Source organism: Mus caroli, chromosome 2 (assembly GCF_900094665.2).
Source record: "Mus caroli chromosome 2, CAROLI_EIJ_v1.1, whole genome shotgun sequence".
Classification (NCBI taxonomy): Eukaryota; Metazoa; Chordata; class Mammalia; order Rodentia; family Muridae; genus Mus; species Mus caroli.
In genome coordinates, this window is record NC_034571.1 from 139412582 (window position 1) to 139432326 (window position 19745).

At 44.6% G+C, this 19745-nt stretch overlaps 1 pseudogene; it reads left to right on the plus strand.

The window, feature by feature from the left end:
* Window positions 1–10117: 10117 nt before the first annotated feature.
* LOC110289602 overlaps window positions 10118–19745 on the plus strand; it is a 32880-nt pseudogene continuing 23252 nt past the window's right edge.

Consider the following 19745-nt stretch of genomic DNA (forward strand, 5'->3'; position numbering starts at 1 on the left):
TCAAATCCAGGCAGTGCAGCACAGGAGGAGGAAGACAGACAGGGAACGGCCATATAACCCACAGACCTATCCTCCTGTGTGCATGGCACTGGTGAGCCATAGACAACTGCTTGTTACCACACCACTCAGCGTGGATGGAAGATGTTGCTCAGGTGCCTACCAGCCATGTGGCCAGCCTGCAGCAGGAGCCACCCACAACACAATGTGCAAGTATGTGATGGTCAGATGGGAGAGAAAGAGAGGTGGAATAGCTTGAGCTTTATGAAGAGAGATGGAACTGGAGACTTGCGTGTGGAGAGGAGTAACCTGTTGTGAGTGGCCTTGGCCTGCCCTGCCACCTGGGTGCCCTGGTGAGGTTCCAACCTGAGCTGTGACTAACAGCCCTGTCTGAATCCATGACTATGCAGTGATAGGGGCTGGTGTCAATGTCCATGGCTCATATGTCCAGTAGAGAACATGGGATGTCCCTGATCAGGGCGGCCACTGGGGAACCACATGGCTATCTAGGAGCTATGTATGTATAACTGGCTCTGCTCCTCACTGGATGTGGTGTAGTGGAGAGTCGGCTCCATTTCTCCCCACTTGGAAGAGGGAGTCCTGCAGCTCACCCAGGCAGCACAGTGAAGCTGGTCCTGGCAGCAGCAGTGTAGGTGAGACAGCCCTAAGGATATGAGTATGAGAGAGCTGACCTTGCCACAGAGGTGGTGTGCTTCTGCTGCCCCTCACTGTCTCTGGCAAAATCAGGAAAGCTGCCCACAGGGTCATGAGTTCAGGAGAGCTCTTCTGACCCCCACCAGCTGCAGCACTCAGGAGACCAGACCCTGCACCTCACCTGGACAGCACGTCTGACTGGGGGTGATTGAGGGTGACAGATTAGGAGAACTGCCCCCACCAACTCTGTCTCCAGTGAGATGTCATGGGTGTGGAGATGATGCCTTGCCCATCTTGCAGCTCACCTCCTGTGGCTGTCAGGAGAGCTGACCCTGAGGTCACGAGAGCCGAGCTGGCCCTATTTGCCTCCCCGTGCAGCACTTGGGAGAGTGGACCCTGTACCTCTCCTAAGAAGCACAGTAGAACTGGCCCTGGCGGAGGGTTGGCAGCTGAGTTGGCCCTGAGGATCGTGAGAGAGATGGCCCTGCCACTCTGTCTGCCATAAGATGGTATGGGTATAGGAATGATACCCTACCACCACCACCACCTGCAGTAGCTGGGAGAACTGAACCTGGGGCCATGAGATCAGGAGAGCTATCCCTGTCCCTTCACTGGATGTAGCACTCAACATAGCACCTCACCAGGGCAACACAGTGGAGCTAGTCCTGATACAGATGTGAGCCATCCAGAAGGTGTGAGAGCAGGGTGCTAGCCCAGCCCCTCATAGGCTGCAGCACTTGGGAGAATGGGCTGCATCTGGAGGCAGGGGGTGCAGTTAAGCTGGCCCGGAGGGAATAAGAGCAGGAGAGATGACCCTGGCGGCATTGGGTGGCCTAGCTGGAGAAGTGCTGGAACGTTCATCTTAGTGGTGCAGTTAGGTGAGAGCCATCAGGCTGACCAGTTCAGCTGCTACCCAGGCTCAGATCCAGAGCTTTGAATTGACCCACTACAAAATCTATATTATCTGTGATTGTGTTGGGATGTATGAAAGGACCAGCCTTGTTCCAAGGCTGCAGGACCTCCATGACACAGGACAAGAACAGGATAATGGAGAGGAGTCCTGATGAGGATCCAATATTGATGGTGTCACAGAAGCAGTAGATCTTGAACCAGACTAATGACTCATGGCAACAAACATTTGCAAGTGAAGATGTGTGGACAGAGGGGCACAGTATAGCTTCCATGATGAGATTTTTTTCTATACTGATTTTTGTTCTGTTTGTTCATTTATGTGTGTGTTTTATTTGTGGGGGAGGTCACAGGGCAAAGGGCAGGCGTGAGGGGGTGGGGAGATGAGTGGGGATAGGGTACATGATATGAAACTCACAAAAATTCAATAAAACACCAATTTAAAAAAAACAACAAAAAGAAAGAATCAGATAGAACCCCTCCACAAACCTGAAAGCATAAACAGACATCGAGATGGTTTTGAGTAGGATGGTGGGATTTGACTTTTGAAGGGTTTAATTTTGTGGCAAAATTCTACATAGAGAGAGATTTTTCAGGAAATAATGGACAAGCAAGGTTTCCGGATGGTGTGGTACAGGGAAGAGAAGGCACTGAGCAGCTCGCTGGTCAGGGGAAAGGAATCCCTGCTTCAGTGGTTGAAGCAGGTGAGCCACAGACCCTGGTGAGTGAAGACAGAGGAGGAAGCACAGGGCCAGAGTTAGAGCACACTGGGCATCATGATATCCTGACAGGGGCAGGGGTGCAGAGGGGTCCCAAACACCTCGCTGAGAACAGAAGGAAAGAAGGAAGGTCTCCACCACCTCCTAGGAAGGGTGGTGTCTTCAATGGGGACATTCCTAGACAACACCTTATGTTTGGGAGATGAGTGGGATGGGAGGTGATATAGACATGGGAAACCACAGGACGTGGTGGCTTAGGGTGGAAGCATTTCCTGGAAGGAAGCCACGTTCAACTTCCTACAGCAAGGAGACATAAGTCACGGTAATGTTGCATGCAGCCTTTCAGACTTGACTCCAGGAAGCAGCAATGATGGGGCATTTTGAATGAAAAGCAAAAGGAAGAGGTATGTAAGGTGATCCTGTTTGTGAAGGGGGTTGCATCCAATGATGTATCTCAGAGTGGACCTCAGTGCACAACAGCACATGAAAGGCACTGAGAAGATCTGCGCTTAAGTGAAGTCTTATAAGGCTACAGCTGCCTGAGCATCCACAATATCTGCCCCTGAAGCAGGTCAAGGTAGCACCTGTCACTCTGTGTGTCAAGTTCATAGTGCTGCCTCTTCCCTGGACCGTCTACTTCCTGAAGCTGAGGTGTTAGCGTGAAAAGGTAATCAGCCACGTCTCCTGCCAGAGTTAGATCAGGTGAGTGCTCCCCTGGTTAGTTTAATGAGAAGCTTGGCTACCTGACAAGGCTGGTATTGTCTAGGCCCTGCTCAAGAGTTTAACAATCTAGAGCAAAGGGCAAAGGTTAAATGTCAACAGTCTCAGACCGTTGCTTCCTGGTCCAGCATGTGAGATCATGAGCAACTACTGAACACCTGGCTTAGTTTCTGGTTGCTGAGCGTGCAATGATGTGGGGATCAATGGCTGGGTTTGAGGAACACTGGAATAAATGGGAGTGACAAAGACCTGTGCAGGGACTTAGTCAGGTGAGGCTAGACAGTGGAAGTGGGAGCAGGGGTGTGAGATAGGAGGGGCAGTCACACAGGGAGTGTTACTAGGCAGATCCCTATTGTAAGGGATCAGAGTCTATGTCTTTCAGGCTCTAGCGATGGTGTAGAATGTGCCCCACCTCTTGAGGATTCTGCAGGGACCAAAGCTTTGTCTTCTGGGAGGAGGGCAGATGTGAGACACTCTTCTAGCTGTTCGAATTACCCTGTGGCTCTCAGACCCAAGCAGAGGATTCTGTAGGCATATGTTGAATGGACAGAGCAGTTCCCAGTAGGAACAAGGATACAGAAGGGGATGGGTGTGTATCCTTCAGGGGCTTGAGTGGACTGGGGTCTTTCCAGGGTGAAGAAGAAGAAGCAGAAGCTAGAGCCCCTGGCTGTCAGCCACCCATGCCTCAGTGCGCATCCTCTTGGACTCTGACCTCTTATTCTCACACGCAGGCATTTTAGATGTGGTCAGTGTTGATATAAGTTATTTCCCCCTGAATTCATTAGAGCGAAACAGAGCCCATAAGCAAACACTGCCCAGGGCCCCTGGGGGGTAGGATGAGAAGAGAGCTCAGGCTGCTGAATGCAAGCTCTCTGCCTGGTGAAGGGTTCCTTAAGCCTGGAGTGTAGTGAGGGGGTCGTGGAGTCCGTTAGTCAGGGTGTGGAGTTTGGCCTGGAGTTCCCTGTTCCTGCCTGTATTTCCTCCATGTCCTGTCGGCTGAGTTACTGTGGTCAGCCCTGTGCCCGCTGCTGACCCAGCTCACACCAGCCATGACGTGTGTATGTGACACACACACTGTCACACCCCAGCATCATCACAGTGCACACCTACCTTTAGGACAGTGGTTCTCAGCCTTCCTAATGCTGTGACCCCTTAATCCAGTTCATAGTGTGGTGACCCCCAAACATAAAATTCTGCTGCTACCTCATAACTCTAATTTTGCTATTATTACAAATCATGATGTAAATATACATCTGATTTGCTCCCGACATGGAAGGCTCACTGGACCTCAAAGGGGATGTGACCCACAGGTTGAGAACCCTGGCTCTAGTGGCTAGACCAGTGTGTCACGCTTCTCCACAGGACAGAACCAATCAAACTTTCTTGATTTCCCCTCCTTTCGTTCTAAAACAAACAAATCAAACTTAAAAACAACTTCCAATTTTAAAGCTATTACTGGAGTTTGGTGCAATATTTCAGACTCCGATTCAATTTTGCATTTTCCAGACCCAAATAAAACACCTCACAGTGTGCTTTCCATCGTATCATTCTGAATTTAAAACAGTAACCAAGAGCCTCAGTGGCTGCATGGAAGGACGCACTGGAATAGGGCTCGCCCCTCTGCATCCAGGAAGTGCAGGGTGATGATGGAGCTCTGTTTGTTTGGAATCCACAGTTCCTACATGAATGTGTAGCACGCAGGGGTCTGGAGGAAACTGAGTCAACCACACAGCTTGAGAAGGCTGCTGGGGATTCTGGAAGGATATAGAAGAGCAGGGCATGTTTAAGGGTACAAAAGTGATGCTCTGGGTTCTGTATAGTTCAGTACTACTTTGAAAGTGTTCACTGTCCTCACCAGAAGTTATCTCCCATTTAATAGCACTTTGTAATCTCACCAACCTCCACTGTCCCCTTCTCCCCTTTCCTAGCCCCACCAAAGCCACTATTCTATTCTCAAACTATTTTTTTTTTGCATTTCGTTGTTCACAACAATCAAGATATGGAATTAACTGAAGTGCCCATCAACAGATGAACAGATAAGGAAAGTGCATATGTACAACAGCTATAAAAATGTTGAAAACCTGTCATTTGTCTGAGCCCAGAGGAAAATGTGTTAAGTGAACTATGACAGGCATAGAAAGACAAATTCTACCCTTTCACTCCTATGGAAAACTCACTTTTGAAGCAGCTGAAGTCTGCGTGAGTCTACATGGAGAATTAGCTGACCGTGTAATTGAATTAGCCTTCGTTAAAATGCAATGTAACAAAGACATAAAAGGAATATTTATAAAATTAAAGTTTACCAGTAGCTATGGTAATTGTTTTAAGATTTTGATCAACGAAGGATTTTTATTTCCCAGAGGAACACACACACACACCCTTTTTATAGTTTTTTTTTGTGAATTTTACATTATGTACCCCATCCCACTCATTTTCCCATCCCTCCATGTCCACCATCAACCCTTGCACCTTCCCACTTCTTGCACATAAGAAAACAAAATAAACCATAGAAAACATCTTGTGGAAGTGGAAGCTGTCTTGTGTCAGTGTGCCCCACAGTACACCCTTTTGCCCAAACAGCTTTACCTGCAAATGATCATTGCAAAGAGTCATTGGTCTGGTTCGAGGTCTCTGGTTCGGCTATACTATCAATACTGGATCTTCACTGAGACTCCTTTTAGATATCCGATGGTCGTCCTGTGTCATGGAGATCCTGCAGCTTTGGATCTGCAGGACCAGCCTCTTCACGTGCTCCTCCTGTTCACAGATGAGGAAGATGCTGGGGTGGGCCAAATCAAAGCCCTGGATCTGGGGCCTGGGTCATAACTGAGCTGGTCAGCCCATCAGGGCAGGGCCAGGGCCAGGCCCAGGGCCAGGGCCAGCTTTTCTGCCTGCAGCAGCCATCAAGGGGCAAGACTGATGTGCCTACACTCATGCCACCAGGGCCAGCTTTCCAGCACTGCCCCAGCTAAGTTACCCATCCTCCTCATTATGATTATTTTTTCTCTCTTTAAAAAGAATCCTGACTGCCTAATGTTCTCCTATAGATGAACCTAGAGAGCTTGTTGGCTTGTCTGGGGGTTCGAGCAGGGGGTGTAGCTTGGACTCATACGCCCTTGGCTGGAAGCAAGCCCAGGGAAGGGCATCCTCCTTACCTAAGCATACATCAACAGGAAGAATGAACATGAAGGAGTGAGAGAGGAAGGTGTCACTCACATAGCCAACCAGCCAGCCAGTCAGCCTTGGTGATAAACAGTGTGTGACAGAGCTCACCATCAAACATCCTCACATCTTCATAGTTACCATCATTGGTCCTGGTGGTGAGTAGAGCCAACTACTGTCTACTTTCTTGTTCAGCAACATCTCAACTATTGCTTATTGCTGGTCCTTTGGATGTCCATGTACATTTTAGAATCTGTGTGCTGATATTTTAATGGGGACAGCAATGAATTTGTACATCAATCTGGTATAGGATTGGTGATTTTATGATATCAAATCTTTCAACTTATGAACACTAGGCTGTTTCATATATTTAGCTCTTACTTTTAAAAAGTGATCATTTTTTGCATAGGTGTCTCATCATTTTGTTAGACGTATTTCTAAGGAATATCTCTCTCTCTCTCTCTCTCTCTCTCTTTCTTTCTTTCATCTGTCTGTCTGTCTGTCTGTCTGTCCATTATCATGTGTGTTTGAGTGTGTGCTCATGCCAGAGTGCGCATGTGGAAGTCAGAGGACAACTTGCAAGATTCAATTCTCTCCTTCTACCCTGTGAGTTCAGGGGATAAATCCCAAGTTATCAGGCCTGGCAGCAAGCATTCCTACCTGCTGAGGCATCTCATCTACCCTTGATATATTTTTTAGATGCTGACATCATTGATATCTTTTGCTTTTTTTTTAACTTGGTAATCCAGCTATTTATTCATAATTTAGAGAAATGGCACTGATTAAAAAAAATTTTACTCTTTAAAACTCTCTCTGTGTGCATGTGTATGTATGCATGTGTGCATGAATGTGTGTGTGCACAGGTGCCTATGGAAGCCAAAGATGTCAGATTTCCTGGAGCTGGAGTTACAGATGGTTGTGAGTCACCAACATGAATGTTGGGAACTGAATTTGGATCCTCCTCAAGAGCACTATACACTCTTAGCCATGCAGCCATCTCTCCAGACCCTGCAGCTGATTTCCGTGTATTGGTTTGGCAATGGGCAACCTTGTAAAACTCATAACTTCTAATTCTTTGTATATTCTTTGAGCTTTCTATGTATATATGATCATGCCTGTAAAATACGTGCTTATTCTTTCTTTTACAAATTCATATACTTTTTAGTATAATCATATGCTCCATGTCACTGGCACATGGCTGGAAGGCCATTAGGAGGTCACATATACGACAGTGTATGTGTATAGCAGTATATGAGTATATCAGCTAGTGGCATCATAGCTGTCCTTGTGTAAGTTCACAAATTATGGTGTTTATACAAGATATCTAGAAATACATCTCTCAGAAGATCTTCTAGTTAAAGAATACAAATGTGGATTTTTCTTGTGTTCTTGTATTGGATGAAAACCCCACTGCAAATGTTGGAGAGAAATGGTTATTGTGGACATCTTTGTCTTCATTCTGACTTCCAAAAGAGAGCGTTTAAGATTTTACTATGAAAGGGCTGAGGCCATACTTAGTGGTTAGGAGCACTCTCGCTCTTCCAAGACACATGAGGGTGTCAGAACCCTGGATTGGGAGTTACAGATAGTTATGAGCTGCCGTGTGGGTGCTGGGAATTGACCCCATGTCCTGTGGAAGAGCAGTCAGTGCTTTTATCCACTAAATCATTTCCAGCCCCCTTTTCCCTTCATTTTATTTATCTTTTAAAAATACAGTTCAGTTTAAATTTCAAATTTTATTGACGATCATGGTAGTGATGATGGTGTGTGTAATGTATGGGAAATCGTGTGCCTCTGTGCATGGGTAGAAGTGAGAGGTCAAGTTTCAGGTTCTCTCTTTTCACTATGAAGTCTCAGGATCAAACTCAGGTCATCAGATTTGTAAAAAAAAGATGCCTTTAACTGAGGAGGCATCTTTCTGGCCTCATTTATTTTGAGACAGTGTGTCACTGTATTGTCCCTGCTGACCTGGAACTTGGGATCCACCTGAATGAGCCCTGAGATTGTTGAGATTGTGAGTGTGTACCTGGCTTTGCATTTATAATTTTCCTCCTTCTGACTACAGATTTTGTTATCAAACTCATGACAGCTTCATAAGACAAACCAAAGAATACATCTTCCTTGGTTTTCTGAATGAGATCCTAGAAGATGGGCCTGATTTTTCACTTAATTATTTTGAGAAATTTGTACAAGTACAACATTATTACATAAAAGGGCAATTGAAAAAAATTACATTCATGCACACAGTTCCATGTAGCTTTGTGTTACAAAACTGTAACAGCTTAAAATTATAATATTTATAATTATAAAACTCAGGACACTATTTAGACTACAGTTTAAAAAAAAATAGAACACTGAATTAGAAAGTCACATTACAAAACCCTCCTTTACTTTGGAAGCCAGGCTGCCTCCAGTTATAAATCATGAACCATTTAATGGGCTGTGTAGTTCTTTGCCACTTTCTTGGATTCTCTGAACCCCAAGTTTCCTTAATTGTCAGGTGAGTTTGCTTCATGGCTCTTTGCTCCCTGGAGTTGTCAGGAAGAGCCAATGCAACAACTGTATGTCAGGTAGTTAGCCCAAGTTGGGTGTGCAGTGGGTGTTCAATGCACAGTGATGAAGTTTACCACTGCATAGTCAAATTTTAATTTTAATAAATTGTTTCATTCCAGTCATAATTAAGCACCCATTGGAAACCAGGGGCTTTGGGGCACACCAGCAAAATTAAATGTGGCCTTCCATGTGCCTGGTATAGGGAATCAGCGCTGAAACCCAAGGATCCATGAAATGAGATGAAATAAAGCAAAACTGAACCCTGTTTTCATGGTGCTCCTTTTGTTCTGCATGGACAGGGTAAATAAAATTAGCCAGACCTGCTGGGCAGACCGGAGACCAGATGTGGGATCTGAGGCTGTCACAGGTTGAGAACCACCTGAAATGAATCAAGGTGACTTGCTTTTCTGAAATCGGGTCCCAGGTCTAAGGCCTAATTCTGGCCCACGCAGGTTATCACCAGTATTTATCCATGGGAGCTGACAGGCATTCTGGGAAATCTTTGCATCAAGGCCTCACTTTCTGCCACATATAACTATGCTAATTTTTGATATCCATTTCTTGGATAGGTTAATGGAGCCTTAGGGATGAGACTCCAGAATTTGTTGCAGAAATGCAGCGAGACATGTTAGGAATGTGGTGATATGCATCAGGAAGCAGAGAAGGTGGACTCGTTTATTTGAGCAGTTGTTGGGTTGGTGAGACAGACTGTCTATTCATGGACACGATTATATGAATACAGAGTTGGAGCTACACCTCTAGAGAGATGGGTACACACATCTGCACACATCTGTATAGTACATTCACATTATGAATTCAACATTACAATTATACACCCGCAACGTGTGATTTGATATATTTACACTACTGTGTCAATCAGTTGTTAATTCTGCTTGCAAAACCATTAAAAGCATAAAACAGGACCTTGTAATGCCAGGACACTGGAGATAGCCCTCTTTGGGTATGCCTGGACAAGACCTGGCAGTCTTCCCTGCTTGGCAGTCAACCTTTTTTCTCCTGCAGTTCTGCCCATTGTAGGGGTGTCAGATGCCAAGGGGCAGAATGGATTCGGAGGAAGCTGGCGTCACTAAAGCATGAATGGCCTTTACTGCTTCTGTGCCAAAGGGCTGAACCTCCCTGGGTGGGAGGACAAGGAGAGCTGGCTGGAGGGTCAGGGAACTCCATCATCTTGTGAGGGCTTTGGCCAAATGCAGGGCTGGTGCTGTTGTTCAGAAAGAGGGAGCTGGTGTGAGAGGCCCAGGGGCTTTCTTATGCAGTAGAGTGGAGCTTGATCAACACAGCATGAGGCTCTCTTGTCATAGGCTTATCTGGAGCCCAGTGTCTCTGCTGAAGAGCCTTGCAGGTTGTCAGGTTCCTAAAGATGTGCTTGTTTGGTAAGAGAATGAAAAGCTGGGACCAAGTTGCAAATTAACTGGGGAGACGTCTCTGGTAAGTAAAACAAAACAAAAACAATGCATGCTTTCTTCTTTTGTGGGTGCAAGATTTCATAGGTATATAAATCCACATAGGTATTGATGATCAGAAACTGATAATGAAACTGTCTGGGGAATTAGTGGGTGGGGGTGGGGGGAGAAGGAGAAGGATAGTGGGTGGAGTATGGAGGGGAGTATGCTCAAAGTATATTACATGCTTTTGTGAACTTGTGTAATCTTACATAATAATTTGACTTTAAAATCCAGGTTGTGAGTCAGTTGTGCTTGTTTGTGTAAGAGATCAAGCATGTTAAAACTTCAGCAGATGATAATATTATTATTTAAGGCCCTTTGAAAGTACAGCTCCCAGGACTCTGTGAGCTGTTCAGTGGGTGGGGTTCGTCTCAGTGTTCCAGGACACAGGAAAGGGAACACAGTTATATGGCATGCAGTATCTCTCAAAGCAGTTAGAAGAGGGGATTTTGAGTGTACTTACTATAGAAAATGACTAAATGCTAATGATCTAACTTCAGCATGTCCAATGTGTATGCACAACAAACTTCCACCCTATCCCATATGCACGTGCGGTTATGATGCGCAGCAAACCCACAAACCTCTGCCTCTGCTTGGCGATCTGGGACAGTTGCCGCTCAGATTTCCACAGGCACCCTCACAACTGCTCTCTGCTAGATGGACGATGGCAATGAATACTAAAAGAGAAACCCAAGAATTACAAAACAAGGAGGGAACCTGGCTTGGTGGTAAACATCTTATTGTCACAGTCCGTGGGAAGCGGAGGCAGGAGAATCAGGAGTCATCCAAAGCCAACCTAGATCACAGAGTGAGAGTCTACCTCCAAAACAAAATAATAACATGGGAGCCTTTGAAAAAAGTCAGAAATAACTTTGTAGACAGGAAAATCTTTTGCCTTTAAAGAAATCTAAAATTTTGGTTTCCGGGAGAAGTCGTGAAAAGGTTATTTCCCCTACACCCTTGCCTTCTGGATCGGTCTACTTCAGAAACTTCTTAAAAGCTTCATTTAAACTTGCTTAGAAGTTGTCCATTGGGGACAGAATACAGATACCAGGGCCTCGGAGACTCTGGTGCAGCTGGTTTCCAATGTAAGCGGATTCTATGCTTTATAGGGAATGCCACAGAACATGGGGGTTTCCCTTTACAGGTCACCAGAGAGCAGTTCGCAACACTGGCTTCATCAGAACCAAAGGACCCAATTCCCCGACTACAGCCCAGACCAGTTCCAGCAGAATCTGTCCATGGGGTTCAGGCAGTAACAGTGCTTAAAACGTGCCCAGTGACCTGGTACAGGCCGATGAAGAATCCCTGCTCTAGCAGGAAATTCTGTTAGGAGTAATGGCGATCAGATTTCCAGCCAGCAGAATATCATGGTTTGGTTTGCTTTTGGTATAACTTGCTGTACTCTTCAGCTAGCCTTGAACTCAGGCTCCAGCCATCTCCAGCTTCAGTCTTCTGGGTAGCTGGAGCACAGATGATATCACCACGCGTGGCTCAGAATCACATAGGAGACAAACAACAACAACAACCAACCAAACAAACAAACAAAAAACCTATGCAATAATTGCTGTTTTATCTTAAAATGAATAACGTAGAGCATAAACTTATTCGCGTCCTTAAAAAGTTTTCCCTTGCAATGCAAAGGAGAAAGAGAAGTGAACAGAACAAGAGGCTAGGGAGAATTTTGAGCACATGTCTGTAGAGACAGGACATACCTCAGGTCTGACAGTTGGGGGCTAGAGCCAGGGACCAGAGACAGTGTTACTACCTTTTCAAGATGAACTTGGGACTCTTCAGAAATCCAGTCTTTTTCTGCCAGCTGCAGAGGCCCAGCCTTTTCTCTGTTGTCACTGAGGACCCACAAAGGCCCACACAAATTTCTCAGGCGGTCTTCTTGAAATCAGGCTCTGCGCAGTGACTGCCTCTGTATTCTGCATGGGAACAGCATCTGCAGACTCGAATATGAGGTCCGGGGACAGAGGTCAGATTAGTGATGCAGGTTCCCAATAGTCTGGAGAGGCCCTCTGGTGCTGCAGGCTTCCTCCACACAAGCCAGAGTTGGACATCCAGCTGGGAGAAGCATCTGCCCCTGGGAATGATTTGTCAATCTCCTGCGCCCTCTAGCGGCAGATGCATGTCGTGCCTGCACCAAGAGAGTACTTCAATTTTTATCCTATAGTATTTAGAGGTCAAGCTGCTACACATTTCCTTCTCTCTTGTCTATCTTTCTACCTGACTATACGATGCTTCCACAAGTCTTCTATGCATTTACAAATGACTAATGTATCTATTACATACGTATTCATTTCTGTATGTGTAGATAGAAAAGTAGATATGTAGACACATATATACTTCATCCATACATATGAAACATGTCTTATATTTAACCATTTTTAAAGATATTTTTGTATGTATGTATATATGTATGTATGATACATATTGAGACAGGATCTCTCTATGTAGCTCTGGTTGGCCTGGAAATTGCCCATAGACCAAGTTGGCCTTAAACTCAGTTATCTGCCTGCCTCTGCCTCCCAAGCACTGGGATTGGGATTAAGGGTATATATATGTCATCATGCCTGGTAGTAGAGTACATATACATACACAAATATACATATATATACATATAATATTTGCAAATGTAAAGGTACTTTAAAAATGTTACATAAAATATATATTTGACATATGCAATAAGATTTGATTGTATAACTATAAATGCTATAAGTATAATGTATCAGACTAATTAATTTATAGTATACATATTTTCTATAGACTATATATTCATATTTGTAACATATTTATATGTGCAATGTATAGTAATAGATACAAGGTTTTAATGTATAAAAGGAATCCAATCGTCTTAGTTGGATATAGTGGAAATAAGTTAGTATTCTAGCTTACTCTCTGTTATTGTGACCAAACACTGACAGAAATAATTTTGGGGGTAAGAAAGGGTTTATTAGGATTTAAAGGTTATGATCCATCACTGAACAAAGCCAAAACATGAACTCAAGGCAGGAACCAGGAGACAGGAACTGAATCAGAGGAGATGGAGGAATGCTGCTTACTGGCTTGCTCTCCGTGGCTTGCTTGGCCTGCTTTCCTATAGAACCCAGGACCACCTGCCCAGGGGTGGCCCCACCTCCAGTGGGCTAGGACTTCCCACATTAATCATTAATTAACAAAACACCTCACAGATAGTCCCAAGCCAATCAGATGGAGGCAATTCCTCAGTTGAAGTTCCCTCTTCCCAGGTGACTTGAGTCACTAATAAGAATAAGACAACCCAGCGGATTCATTTGATTTGCCTTCCTCTGGGGGACATTTGGATTGGTTTCCTTATTTGCCCATCATGGGAACTCCTTGCATGTGCGACTTTGTTCACATGAGGTGTTTTTCTCCAGAAAAACACTCAAGCCAGGAACTTAAGGCTGAAATGCAAAGTCTTGTGAAAATGAGAAGGGATAGAAACAGGACGCTTTGTGAACTGAGGACCAAGTTGGCCAGGGGGTGGGGGTGGGGTGTTGGGAAATGGAAGAGTTGCTTTTACCTGTAGTCTGGAGCTTTTGTTTTGATTTTTAATTAGGAAAAACAACACTTTTGTGTGGCTCAAAATTGAAAGAGAATGACTGAACGGATGTAAGTAAAGTCCCCACCCCCTTTCTGGCTTCCAGCTACACAGTTCTTTATGGAGACCCCCAATCTCAGTGGTCCTTTTGGACTCTACACAAGATCATTTATATGTGCACAAACAAGAAGACAGATCTCTAGTACAGGTACTCCCCAGTAGTAGAATTCCAACTCAGTTGCAGGGTCCCTTTCTACATGACTTGGCAGTTTCTACTGGTGATGGTTCACTTCTCTAAGACTGGAGCCACCATGTATTATGTTATTTACCAAGGATGTAAATGAAACAAAAATGGAATCTCAGAGAGTTATTTTAAAATGTTATTGTAGTATGGTTTCAGCTAAATACAAGCAAGGAGCCTCACTCGCTGCACTGTCTCCCAGATGGGGGCTTCTTCCATCAATGCTAGATGCAGCTTGCTGCGGGCTTGAGGCTCCTCTGGTGCTATTTTGCAGTAGTGCCACTTTTCTTGTCCCCTCCTCACCAAGCTCTCCACACTTTGGATATGTGCTGCTAACCTCACGGTCTCTTTTTATCTTCCTTCTCTGCTGTGTTGTCTTCTTCTGGATACTAGTGTATAAGAACCACTGCAGAGGAACATTATCCAGCTGCAGAGAATACTGCAGGAGCCTGGGTGCTGTGTGCCTTTGGCATCTCTGCTGCTCTGTTTTCCAGCCTGTTGTCCACATGATCTTCTCCCACCTCCTTATGTGGCTCACTCATCAAGCAGCCAACATGAAGCCATGCTTCCAAACATGGCCGACACTTATGTGACTTTCCCTCCTGTGTTCAGAATACTTGGCTTAGACCCAGCAATGGAAACAAAGCTACCTTCAGTCCCATGAACAACCAGAAATGTGCCCTGCACCTCTTGTTGGCACCTGTCTATTGGGTAGCCAGGGTCTCTTCTATTTCCCCTTTCACAACCATGGAGAGGATAGCACCCTGTCTGAGCAACTTCACTGTCTCAAAGCCCTGCAGCCCAGCATGGTACCTGACTGATGAACAATGAATACCTGGCCTTGTATCCAGAGGCTGCACTAGCAAGCACCTCCCTGTGTCTCTTCATTTCTCTTAAAATCTTGATCATTAAATCTCAGCATATTTTAAAGAAAATTAACACTGAAACAGATCCCTGTTATATATCCACACTGAAGATGTTTTTCTAGAATCTTCATTTTATATAGTCAGAGCATCCTTAAATTGAAAATCCAAAGTCTACATGTTCCAAAATTCCAAACTTTTTGCCCCTGACATGAAGCCCCAGTGGAGATTTCCACAATGATCTCACAGATTGGTCATCTCCAGAGCATGTTGGAACTAAAAATCTTATATAAAGTTACCTTCAAGCTCCAGGTAGCTGTACATGAAACATATGTTTTATGTTTACACTTGGGCCCCACCATTAACCATATTTCATGATATCTATGCAAATAATCTAAAGCAGAGGTTCTCAACCTGTGGGTCATGCACTCCACAGGATCTCATATCAGAAATTCACATCATGACTCATAACAGTATCAAAATTGCAGTTATGAAGTAGCAACACAATAGTTTTATGGTTGAGGGTCACCACAACATACGGAACTGTAAACCACTAAAGGGTCCCAGCAGCACTAGGAAGGCTGAGAACCATTGCTCTAAACTCTCAAATCTGATCATCTCTGGCTCCGAGCATTTGGGTAAGGGTCTTCAATATTAAGGTTGTCTGTTGGGTCCACTGATAAAGTCTTCTCGTCATATTTGGAATGGAAATGAAGAAACAAAATTTAAGATCTATTTGATTTCAATCCTTGGTCAGTTGAAAAGCAAGCAAACAATCAAACAACAAATAAGCATACCAAAACAATAACTCAACAGAACTCAGATCACTCAAACATTTATTTCTTGGCTGGAAAGGAGAGGTAGAACAGGCAGTGGTTGGAGATAGCCCATATGTGCAGGGATTTCTGCTCTCTGCAGAGCACATACCAGTGGCTTACTTCTGTGCCATGATAAGCCTATGACTGCTTGCTAAAGCTGAGGTTACTGCACTTTTGAAGTTATTGAAGGTTCAATAATTGCAATCAAGCATTTCCTTAGTGATACCTGAAGAAGGTATGGAAAATGTCAATGAATCTCTTCAACTTTCCACCCATTCACCATCTTAAATATTAAAAAAAGAGAAAAAAAAGCTGGAAGAAGTGACCCATGAAGGGCTAGAGTTTGGCCTCGGGCTACAGGGATCAAGGACTCCATTCTGTTATGACATAGAGTCATCTACTTACAGCAGGTAGGCCACCAACTCTGCCACATGGTGCATCTGGGGCAGTCTTAACACATTTGAATGCCGCCATCAAGAAGGGTTGATTGTATTTGCCAACAATGGCTGTCCTAGTGTTTCCCCAAACTTCCTGCTCCTTTTTAGTGTGAGCTGGCTTCCACTCCTCCTTAGGCAGTTGTACCCCCTTTCTTCTTGATCTAATGTTACAGTTGGACTTGAACTGTGCCCCCCAAATCATGTGCTCTAGACTTAGTTTCTAGCCTGTGTTGTCACTGAGAGATGGTGAAGTCTTTATGAGAAGGGAGCTCATGGGGGAAGTTACATAGTTGGCTCTTCCTCTAGCACACATTCCCATCCATGAGACACTCACCACAGACACAAGATACAGTTTCAGGTTCTGAATTCTCCAAAATCCTGAGCCAGCTCAAACCTTTCCTTACGGTGCTTTTCTTGGGTATTTATCATAGTAGCAGAAGGCTGGCTAACATTGGGTGGATGGCTCCTGGGGAAATCCTGACTGTATGGACATGGAGGTTAGAAATACATTTTAATGGACAGTCAGAATCCACAGGGAATGACAATTGCAGTGTTGACTGTGGAACACTCTTTTCCCAATAAACTATTCACCACTCCCAGCTTTCCAAAGTGGTTATTCCCTAAAGGCCTGGCAGGGCGGCCGGATGTGGGAGGTCAGGTGGTGACTCTGATGGGACAGTGGCTCCTCCCAGAAGGCTGATTCTTGCTTGGACCTGCAAGCCTGCAGGTTGGCCTTAGCATTACTCCTACTGTGACCCACCCTTCGATAACGCTATTGGGACCCTAGATTGATTTTTAATGAGAAAATTGGAAATGAATATTTTTTTTCTCTGAAACACATGACCTTTTAACATATAGATGGCTAGTGAAAATCAAAGACCTTAAACAGTGTGTCATTCATAAAGCAGGAGTAATGTGAGCACATGCTTGCCATGTTGTTAGATACTCCTGCCGACTTGAATCTTGGCAAGAAGCTGGGCATTGGCTCAGGCAATCTACCTGTTTGTCCAGTTGCATCTGTTTATGTCAGTTACCATATTTGACAGATAGCCTGTCTGTCCTCCCCTCCCTTCCGTTTCCCCCTTTTCCCCTCCTCTCTTCTCCCCTTTTCTCTTTACTCCTCCCCAGACTTTCTGATAAAGTCGTGCTGTAAAGAGTAGGCTAGCCTTGGACTTGCCATGTAGCCAAGGTGGTCTCAAACTAGATATCCTCCTGCCTTAGCCTCCTGAATGCTCCGTATTACAGATATGTGCCGCTGCACCCTGCTCTATCTGCTAAAAATATAAAATACAAATAAATTTCTGCCTTAGGAAAATAACCGAGGTTTTGGATGAATCGGAATCTTGTGTCAGTTAGATCAGGATAGCATAAGATTGGCTTTCAATGAATATATGCTTTTTTTTTTTTTTTTTAAAAACCTGGCGCTGCCTAACTCTCTCCTATAGCTAATAGAGACTGCTTGGTGGCAGTAACAAGGAAGCTGTGACTTCACACAGACAGAGCAGGATGACTGCTTTTGCACTTTCAAGTGTATCAACCGCCTTGCAATAAGTGTGTTAGGGTTTTGTCTTTATCTTGTGCCTCTGGTAGAAAAGCTTTCTGGGTGGTTATGTCTGTGAAAACAAAGGCCTCTATTTTTCTTTCTCTAATAAAAGCTGGGTAATGAAAGATAAGGGTAGGTTCGCACCATGGCTACCGCGGTTGTCAACAGCCTTTTGAGGCGTCGTTTTCTGTGGAAATCAGCTAATGAGTGGAGTTTTCCACGAAGCTCTGAGGTGGCTTTTCGACTAGGGAGCAGAAGTCAGCGACACTTTTTCCTGTGGCACGTTGAAGGGTTTTGTGGAGACACCAACAACGGTCGGGTCTGTCGCCAATCTGGCTAATTATCGCAGGTGGATCTTTGACCCCAGGAGGAGAACAAGGCCTTGGGGCACTTCTCTGTGGCCTCCTCGGGACCCTTCCAAGGGGATGTGCCGCTGGTCTGAAAGCTGCTTGGGTTATAATGATTCTCGAATGGGCTTTTATGTGGACAAGCAATGTGACCTGAAGCATTGGGGACACAAGAAAGGACACTTTTTATGCAGCTGGTGATGTGAGCTGAGAGCAAAAGAGATTTTAAAGATTAGCAGCCAGGCACTCTTAAACATTACAGAGTGTCTTCCGAATGACGAGGGTACTCGGTGAAGGGCACTTAAACTTCACATTTTGGGGGTGGGGGGTGGGGATAACAATGTGTGTTTTATACACAGTGTGGATTAGGTGTGGGCTTAGGAGCTTTCGGTGTGCAGTCTTACCGACTTAACCATTTCGGGGATCTGGAGGAGTTCGGGCTGTGCTGCCCAGTGGTTTAAAGGTGAGGGAGGAAACTGAGGTAATCACCTGGACTCACTGAGCACCAACAGTTGACCCTAAAGCTTGTACCCCTCGAGACTTCAGAGCCTGGCTTAGATGTGGCTGAGTTTATTCACCTAGCAGACTAAAGCAGGATGGGAAATTTCTATGGCATTAGGAACAAATTTCCTCCTCCTCCTCCTCCTCCTTCTTCCTCCTCCTTTTAAAATTTTATTATATAAAAAAAGGAACTTGAAAATAAAAAAAAACACTATTCACTAATATTAACCAGATGCAAAGCCTCCTATCTTAGTGCAGTTAGACTAGGCATTCTGATGCTGTGTTGGATTTTACACTTACACTGTAGGTTGTATTTTTATGCACTATTTACTACCAAACCTGAACAATCGATAGCAGAGTTAGAACTAAAAAAACATTTAGCTTTATATCCTCTTATATAACTCAGGTCCATGAACTACACTCAGTCTTTCCCCACCTACTAATAACTAATATTTAACCTCTCTTGTCGTCATCTTTTCTACATGTTGTACTGTACCAAATATATACATATATCATTGGCCAAGTTCTGAATATGAGGGAGACCATGTGGAGTTTTTTTTCATTCTAAGATTTATGACTTTACTAATTATACATTCAAAATGCATCCATTTCTATGAAGATTTTGTGACCGTGTTTTTCTTTAGAGCTTAGTAGTATTCCATTTTATATCTGCTTTAAGCATAAACAATGCTGGCTGCAAGCTCACTTGAGAGAAAGGCAGGTCATGTAAGAAGCTAAGTGATGCATTATGGATCCACTAATTACTAACACTACAGGTGATCCATAGGACCTCACTCTTTCTCTCAATCTGGATGCAGTGGCTATATCCTCACTAGCTTATAGACTGAGTAGATAGGCAGAAGACTGAGCCAATCCCTTTAGAAGGAGCAATTGGCTCCTTGTCTTATTGCTTTCTTCAAATATGAACCGAGACGATCACAGATGGATATTCCAGAGCTTGTGAGGTTGTGATATTAACTGCACATCTTTGGAAAATGCCCTTGGAAACAGACAGGTGTGTGCACACTTTCTCACCAAGGCCTCTTGCTTTGTTTTTCCAAGGCAAGATACCACGCCTTGACCGAGGTGGGAAGGACCTGCTCTCCGGACTCGGCAAGGGGTGGAGACCTAAGCACCAGGCTGAACCAGTGCCCTCACGGTACTGTTGGCATTTCTGTGATTGGCATCTCATAGATCTGGTTCTCATTTCTCAATGAGCTGCAGTCTTCATGCTAGGCTTTTATAAC